Below are 8,346 nucleotides of genomic sequence, written 5' to 3' on the forward strand. Positions count from 1 at the left end.
TCTCCTCTGAGCTTTTCTAACACTCAGTGAAGCTCCTCTTCATCTTGCTTTCCTTCCACTTGCCTGCATACCTCATTCTTCCTGGATGCAGGACAAGAACTCAGGCAAAGGCACCATCGGCCACAGAGGTTTCTGGCCAGAAGAGCAACACCCCAAAGACCCCATAACAATATTAACATTTTTATGGCAGATATTTTTTCTTACTTCTTTGATTTTCTCATATTAAAAAACATTTGCTAATTGTGGACATGAAGAATGAGAAAAGGAAAGATGATTATCTTAGTGTTAACACAAGTCCTGTTAGTTGAGTAAAACAGATTTGACAATATTTTAAACCAAATACATGAGGCTGTCTACCAAATATTCATTTTCTATATAAAAAGATAATTATTTTCTATAAAAAACATCTGTTTTTCTTCCCAACAACTTCACTTTTAATCATTGGTACAAGAGAATGAATAACAGACATCAAAGCAAATAAAGGGAAGAGTCTTATTCGTATTTACAGTCTCAGAACCAACAACCTCTTACACTTACACGTTGTATTTCCAAGAACATGAAATCTTAAAGAAAAGTCAATCCCAGATAGGTTGCTCCCTAATTTTAATAACCTCATGTATGCTTTCCTCAAGTCAACATACATTTAAAATACCTAATATTTTATTTATGATATAGTACAGTTAAAATTATAAAGTAATAATATCAGCTATTTTATATATCTGTTTTTAATGCATTTTGCTGGCTTTACAGGGAGAACCTTGTAAAGTAAGGAAGATAAATACCAAGTACTGCAGGTGTTGAATCAACACAGTCCACTTTGTAATCTATGATTTGGCTCTTCTTTTCATCGTATATCATCATAAAATACGGATTTCTTTAGAAACTTTCCATTAAGAATCCAAGATCATTACTGAAGGTGATGATAGAAGCAGATTTTCTCAGGGCAAACTTCGGCTCTGGTATACTTTCCCTTTCCACCTCATCAGCTCTACCAAGTCTGAATTTCCTGACCTTTAAGGCACTATGCCAGATCCATCTGTTTACTCAACTAATGTAAGTAAAATTTGTTTAAGGATGAGTTTACCTACTAAGGGATTATCTTTTAGTTGCTTATTATTATTATTATGAAATGGTGTGTAGTTTAAACAATGTTCTGTATATATGTGGGTTCAGAGATTTAAAAGATGGAAAATGGAATATTTGCTTTTATTTAAAAAAAGTGATATAATTTACATTAATTAATTTAACATACGGTCTTGAGTCCAGCCAAGGCTGGGGTTCCACTGAACAGTACGTATTCTCCCTAAAGCCAAGGAAGGAAATGAGAAAATCTGTCTTTGTGTGTCTTGCCAGCTTTTTTGTTCTTTTAAGTGTTATTATACCTTAGTAAGAAACAAACTTTACATGTTTTATGTTCATCACTTTTTCACTCATAATCATTTGTTTTCATGTATTAGATATACCTTGTCTTTTAAAAATAAGTCTATGTTATAAAATAATTTACCCAGCTATTACCACTGACATCTACTTGGGGGATGACTATACAATTTTTGACATAATATCAAATTCTTACACTCATACACACACACACACACACACACACACACACAAATCTTGCAAATGTTAAAATTTAAAATTATTTTAAATAAATTAGTATGGAGAAAATATAAGCATAAAATTAGAAAATACTAAATGAAAAGCTCTCATGAAAACAGTACCATCACTGCATTGTGGCCAAAGTAAAACTGATAGATGGCAAACTGCCATCAGGGTTTGTGTTATGTAACAGTTGCAAAGCTATCAACATGAACAGGTTCACTCTGAACGCTTAAATTTCTGTGCTTGTTTTAATACAAGTGAGAGGTCCACAAAATACTGAAGATGAGCCTATTAATTAGACAGTAAGATGTTAAATATTGTATTTTCTATAGTTTTGAAAATGTGTTACAGTTAAAACAAAAGAAGCAATCATCAATCAGGCTGGTTTAGAAGCTGTTCTTTCAATAATATGATGTAATATAACCTAATTATTTTATAATTATAATTTATGTCCTAATCATTGCACTTCCAAATACAAAATTACACTGCTTATGTTTTCTTTTTTTTCTCCTCTTATAGAACTTGAAAACCTGTAAAATGCTAAGCCCATGAAATTTTACCTATAAATATTTTTTAAAATAGCTATTTATGCTGGTTCAAAGTAAAATCTAAAAGCCTAAAATATTTTATTGATTCTGAAATATTTTAATTAAATCATTTTTATATTATGTAAATTGAATATTTCCATTATAAATCATAAATATATATTTTCATTATAAATTTTAGTTTTTCAAATAATCTGATATGACAGAAACATTTACTTTTCAAATAAACATGATGCAGCATTTCAAATGCACATTATAGTAATTCCTTTGTTAGTTGACAGGTCTTTTACTCTATTTATTTCCAAAATCCCAGTTTCCTTTATTATTTTTTCCTTAGAAAGTAGATAAATTTGAAAGGAAAATGATCATAAACGTAAATTTAAATCTGGCATTTCCCCAAAAATAAGAGAGAAAAAACAGTCAACAGTTTGTCCATGGGGAGAAAAACTTTCCATTCCAAGGAAATAAACACCTCCATAAATATTAATATTTTCTATCTAGTATTTAAAATTTCAGCATTGGTATTAGGAGTAAGACAGATTATTTGTCAGATAACCCTTGAATTAAAAAAAAAATTGCTGTGAATGCAAGTAACATAAGGCTGCATGACAAACAGAATGACAGTTCATATTCTAAAATATGTCACAATTATATTTGAATCTAATTTAATTTTTCTCCTCCCAGCACGATATCTTAAAACAGATGCTTTTAAGAATGTCAAACACATCTACTCTGTTTATCTCACATTGCTTTGCTTCCCTTTAAAAAAAAATTAATTCTCTCAATGTAGCAGCAGTCCTATAATTCCTGACTGGTTCAGTAACTCTATGACTCATCACATAAATTACTCTGTAAAATTGCTTGTACAATCTATACCCTACCTAGGCATTTCACATGTTAGGGCTGACAAATGGAGACTATCACAGAATTAAATTTAGGGCTCTAAACCAAAGTTAAAACTCAACTAAGCAAAATCGTATTTTATGAACTGAGCTTAGTGAGCCGAGGTTATTAATTTAATATTTCTCAGTACAATTCTTATCTGCAAAATGGGAGGAATAGGTGAAATATTTGTTGAGTTCTGAACAAAAAGTTTAAATCAATAGATTCTCTTCACTTAAATGTTAAAATGAGATGACTTTGCTCATTCAAAAATACATTTATAAAATTAGATAATTTTTAAAGATTTTACTTTTATAGTCTTATCTTTATTATTTATCTTTATGTTTAGAAATATTTTAATATGTGAATATATCTGAAGAGGAGATAATCTGGTATCATCACCAATACAGGAACATCCTTCTGTGTTCAGACAAGAGCATTGAATTGACTCAGCTTTGTCTTTATAAGGGCCACTGGGTAGAAGTCTTACTTCACAATTAATCTCTGAAATTTTAGGGAAAGTTTTGTTGTTTATCTATGTATCTATCTATCTTATGAAGAATTAGTTAAAACTGATTCTTTATAAGAACATTATATAGGCTCCTTTCTAGGTAAAAATCTAAGGACTGAATATGGCAGAAAGTCATATAGGTTCCAACCATGTAAGAAAACATACAAATTAGTAATTTTTTCAAAGCCAAACTCAGAACTAGGGTTAAATTTAACCAGCTGAGTCAGTCTTAATTATATCCACTTATTATCATTTCTTAAGACCCTACACTGAAGGCAATCTGCACCTGAAATATACTAGTTAAACTTGCATCAGTGGCTTGGAGATAGCCATTTCATTTTTATTAGTTTAACTTTTATTTCTCAAATATCATAGAGCCTAAACATCCTTAATTAAAGAACTCTGTATTCAGTGTTTAAACAAAAATCATGGGTGAAATAAAGCAAATCCAGACTTATTCTAGTGTTGTGTGTGTTTGTTTACAGTCATTGAATTTTCTAGCAGGATTTATTTACCACCACTCTACCTTGGTAGTATAGGAAGTAATACAAAGCAGACATTTAACACCTGGGGAGATTAGGATATTTGTAAGCATCAGCACTGCAGAACTCAAGTGAAAATGCACATCTTTATTTTAATGTTATGTGAACACAAGTGTATGTTCAGTCATATGTATTTTAGGTACACTGTTTGTGTATTTCATGATCATCTTTTCACCAAAGTTTTATTATCACTCACCATTCTCAAAATAAATTACAGGGAAAATTCCAAATGGCAATTTTACAATAATGGTGTGATGCTCTTAAGTTATGTATCATATATAAAAAGCAATAATGCTCACAATGATTTGTTTTAAATTCAGTTAATTGAGAAACCAATGCAACAAGTGATAGAAATGATGGTAACATGATGGTTTAAAAGTGAATTTATTTGCATGTTTAAAGAATATTTTGGTAAATGAATGGCAAAGAAGAAGTAAATCTTTCTTACAAAATAATTCCAGAAAATATATATAGATATTTCTTATTCCAGAAGGTAGAACACAATTTCTGCCTCCTCACTCTCCACCTTTGATGTTAGAGTAAGCTTAATGATTACCTTCCAAAGAGAAGGCTGGAGAAGCAACAAATAGCAACTTAAAGAAGAAATACCTGGGAAGCACTATTTTAACCAGGTGATGAAACATTACTGGGGCCATCAAGTAGATATTATAATAGGGCATGGTGAGATTACTTCAACTATGTGGTTTTCTGTCCAAGACATCATAACTCCAGACTAATTACATAAAACACTGAAGAAACTCAGATTGACACGTTCTACAGGATACTTGGCCATTTTACCCCAAGACTATCAAAGTAAAAGGAAAAATAAAAAGAACAAAACTGAAAAACTGTCACAAACCAGAGGAGACTGGGGAGACATGGTAACTAAATGAAAATAAATCCAATACTCTGGACTGGATCCTGGAAAAGAAAGAGTACAATAATGGAAAAGTGATTATTAATAAAACTCGAATAAACCTTGGAGCAGAGTTAATAAATAGTTGACCAGTATTAGTTTTTTTAGTTTTGATAACTGAGCCACAGAAATGCAAGTTGTTAATAACAAGGGAAACTAGGCAAGATGTATACAGTAATTCTGAACTGTCTCTGCAACTTTTCTGTAAATATTATATTATTCAAAAAATAAATTTATTGAAATATAAAACAGAACCAAAACAGCATTTGGGTCATGGTACAATATAACACATAGAGTCAATGGAAGCTCTCTTAGCTAAATATATCTTAGTTTTCTATTTAGTTAAATCATGTTGTTTATTCTAGTCAAAACATATGCCCAGAAGCCTATGCCATAAGAACTCATAATTAAGAAGATTTGTCTGTCTCCCACCAGTAAAGTCTACGAAACTTCTGTTACATTTGGCAACGAAAATTTATCCTACTTATATTTGTTTTTAAGTTTGCACAATGAAATTAACTACCAATAACTTCTGAGCTTGAGCGGCATTAATATTTTGAGATACCAACGAGGTGAAGGTGAAATACCTAAATTTTGCTGTTAAATTAATATCAACACTACCACTTTTTCCATGGGAGAAAACTGTAAAAATCCAGGTGTATCTATTCATATTACTTCACAGTTTTGTTTTTTTTAATTCTTGTTATCCTTCAAAGGAAATAAGCCAGAAGGTAAGAGATCATATTTCAGGTGACACATAGCAAATATAATGGCTAAGTAGAGAATTCATATTTAAGCCCAAGATAAGGTCAAAGTTTGTTTGTCACTGTCTAGCTATGCAATCTTAAATAATTTTAAAGCTCCTTCTATGATTCTGTATCCTCACCTATAAAATAATAGAACCAAACTCATTGAGTTCTTGTAAAGATTAGATGTGTTAATATATGAATAATATGTAAACTAGTACAAAAGATCATAAATTCCATGTAAATCTAGATATATTTGTTTATTCAAAAAGACATAGTAGAACCCCAAGAAGTAGACTCATCACCAAAAAACAGCCTCCATTTAAACTAACTGGTCAAATTCAGTTCAGACAACAAAGAATAAGAGGGTGGATAATTTATTGGTAATACCTATAGAAAACATGGCAATTCTAACGAACACCAATGTGACAAAAGTATACTTGCCTGTGGATCTGTCAATTATACTAATCTTACAAATATTAGAGAGTAGTATTCCAAACTATTTTAAATAACATCAATACATAAATAACTTTTAAAATTTAAAATATACAGCAATGAGAAAGTGTGAAACTATGCAAAGTCAGTCACAATTGAAATACCTACTTTGATATTGAAACTAACTATATGGGTCTGCTGACTCTGAACTCTGGTAAGGGTTTCACTAGTTTTTGGTCATAGATTACAAATCAGTTCCATGATCAGTCTTTTCATACTGTTAGAGAAAAAGTATTCAATAATACTTGTTAAAGCAAATGGTAAGGTAAATCTTAATCAGGACTACTGCATCGTATCAGATTTCGCAGCCGGGGAGAGATTGAGTTCAAGTCAGAATACAGCATAGCCAATTGGGAATTTATAACCAAAGAGCAGGGGGTGAGGGGTATCAGTGAATGGAAAATTACAAAGCATTAACCTCAAGAGTTAGAGAGTCTAGCTAAACCAACCTAATAGGACTTGTATTGAAGACAAGCCACGGTCATGGGACATCATCTGAGGGATACTGAAGGATGAGTAACTTGATCAGATACAGAAAATGATAAGATATCACGTTTTGGGAGGTTCTTGCTAAAGTGACTTGCCAGTGTTCTTCTTAAAACTAAATTTTACAAGGAGGTGCATAGAAGTGTCTAAGAGAAAACTCAGAAGTATAACTGAAGTTTGATAAAGCCAAGAGTCTTTGTGAATATCCCTTTACAGGTCAATGAAGCATGAACGGAGCCAAAGGAATTTCTTTCTACTACTGAAAAAATAAGATTAAACACACGTTTTACTATCATTGATCATATTTGTCACCTTCACATAAGAAATCATCTAACATGTACAAAATCCACAATGTACTTATACAATTGCCTAATCAAAACAAGCAGAATCTATTTTTAAATATAACTTATCCCTGAAAGTATATGATAAAGGAAGTAATAAAAAGTGTCACATATTCTCAAAGAAAATTATGCTATCAGTTATCTCTTCTCAATATAGAAACCTCTAAAATAGATAAGCTCATGTTAAAGGAACCTGTATTAGGTATTTGATAGATTTTTCTTTGAATTTCAAATGGTTGTTATTAGATCTGGTGAGATGTAATGTATAATCGGAGGCTTACAAAAATGGATGTTAGATAATAGCATAAAAATACACACATTCACACATACACACCTAGAATATATATGAGATACTAGAATTATTGTAAATTGCTCAGAGGTCTCTGAAGTGTTTTACTCCAAGTCCTATTATATTAAAATACATACTGATTGTAAGAGATAACCTGATGCACTTCAATATGTACACAAAGGATTTTAGAAAATTATGTTAAAAAGAAAAGAGACTTGAACAATATATGTGTGAGTCAGGCTGAATCCTTAAATTTAATGTAGCAAAAGATGAGAAGTAAAAAACAGCTGAAAAGATTAAGTAGTAAAACATATAGTCTCAGAATAAAAGGTTTATATGATGTTAGGAAGAAATTAAATGTATAGATAATATTAAACACACTTAAAATACTATTAGGAATAATCAAGTCTGTGGATAAAGCCAAGTTCCTCATTGTTGGACAGTAAATTTATAGATAATCAAGGGGAAGAGACTAGAATGATTCATTTAATAATGGCTTAGAGTTGAGATATTAGTAAGAAATCATGGTTAGCATAATACAATTAAAGATGGTTACATATAGAAATATATATATAAGTATGGAAATACACAGGTTAGTACATGCATATATATACGCAGCATATATATACATATGCTGTGTAAGTGAGTAAGACTTTAGTGGCAATAAGCACACTTAATGTAAAATCTTAGTTTTTAATATGATTCTCCAATAAAGGAAACAAGTGATCTTTGGAGAAAAGCTGGTTCTAGGACTTACACAGAAAATATACATGATGAGATTGAAAGACATTGCTTTAATACAAAGTAAGTGCAAAAAGTAAATATTTTAAAAGCTTACATGTCGGAACAGAAAATGACATTAGGTAAAAACTAAATAAATCTGAATAAAATGTGAACTATTGCTAATACTGAATCAATATTTCTAAATTAGTTGTGACAAATGTCTCTTGTTAAATGTAAGATGTTAACAGTAGGGGAAACTATATGCTAGCAT

Source organism: Aotus nancymaae, unplaced genomic scaffold (assembly GCF_030222135.1).
Source record: "Aotus nancymaae isolate 86718 unplaced genomic scaffold, 86718_ANA_hifiasm-v0.15.2.pri h1tg000002l, whole genome shotgun sequence".
Taxonomy (NCBI): Eukaryota; Metazoa; Chordata; class Mammalia; order Primates; family Aotidae; genus Aotus; species Aotus nancymaae.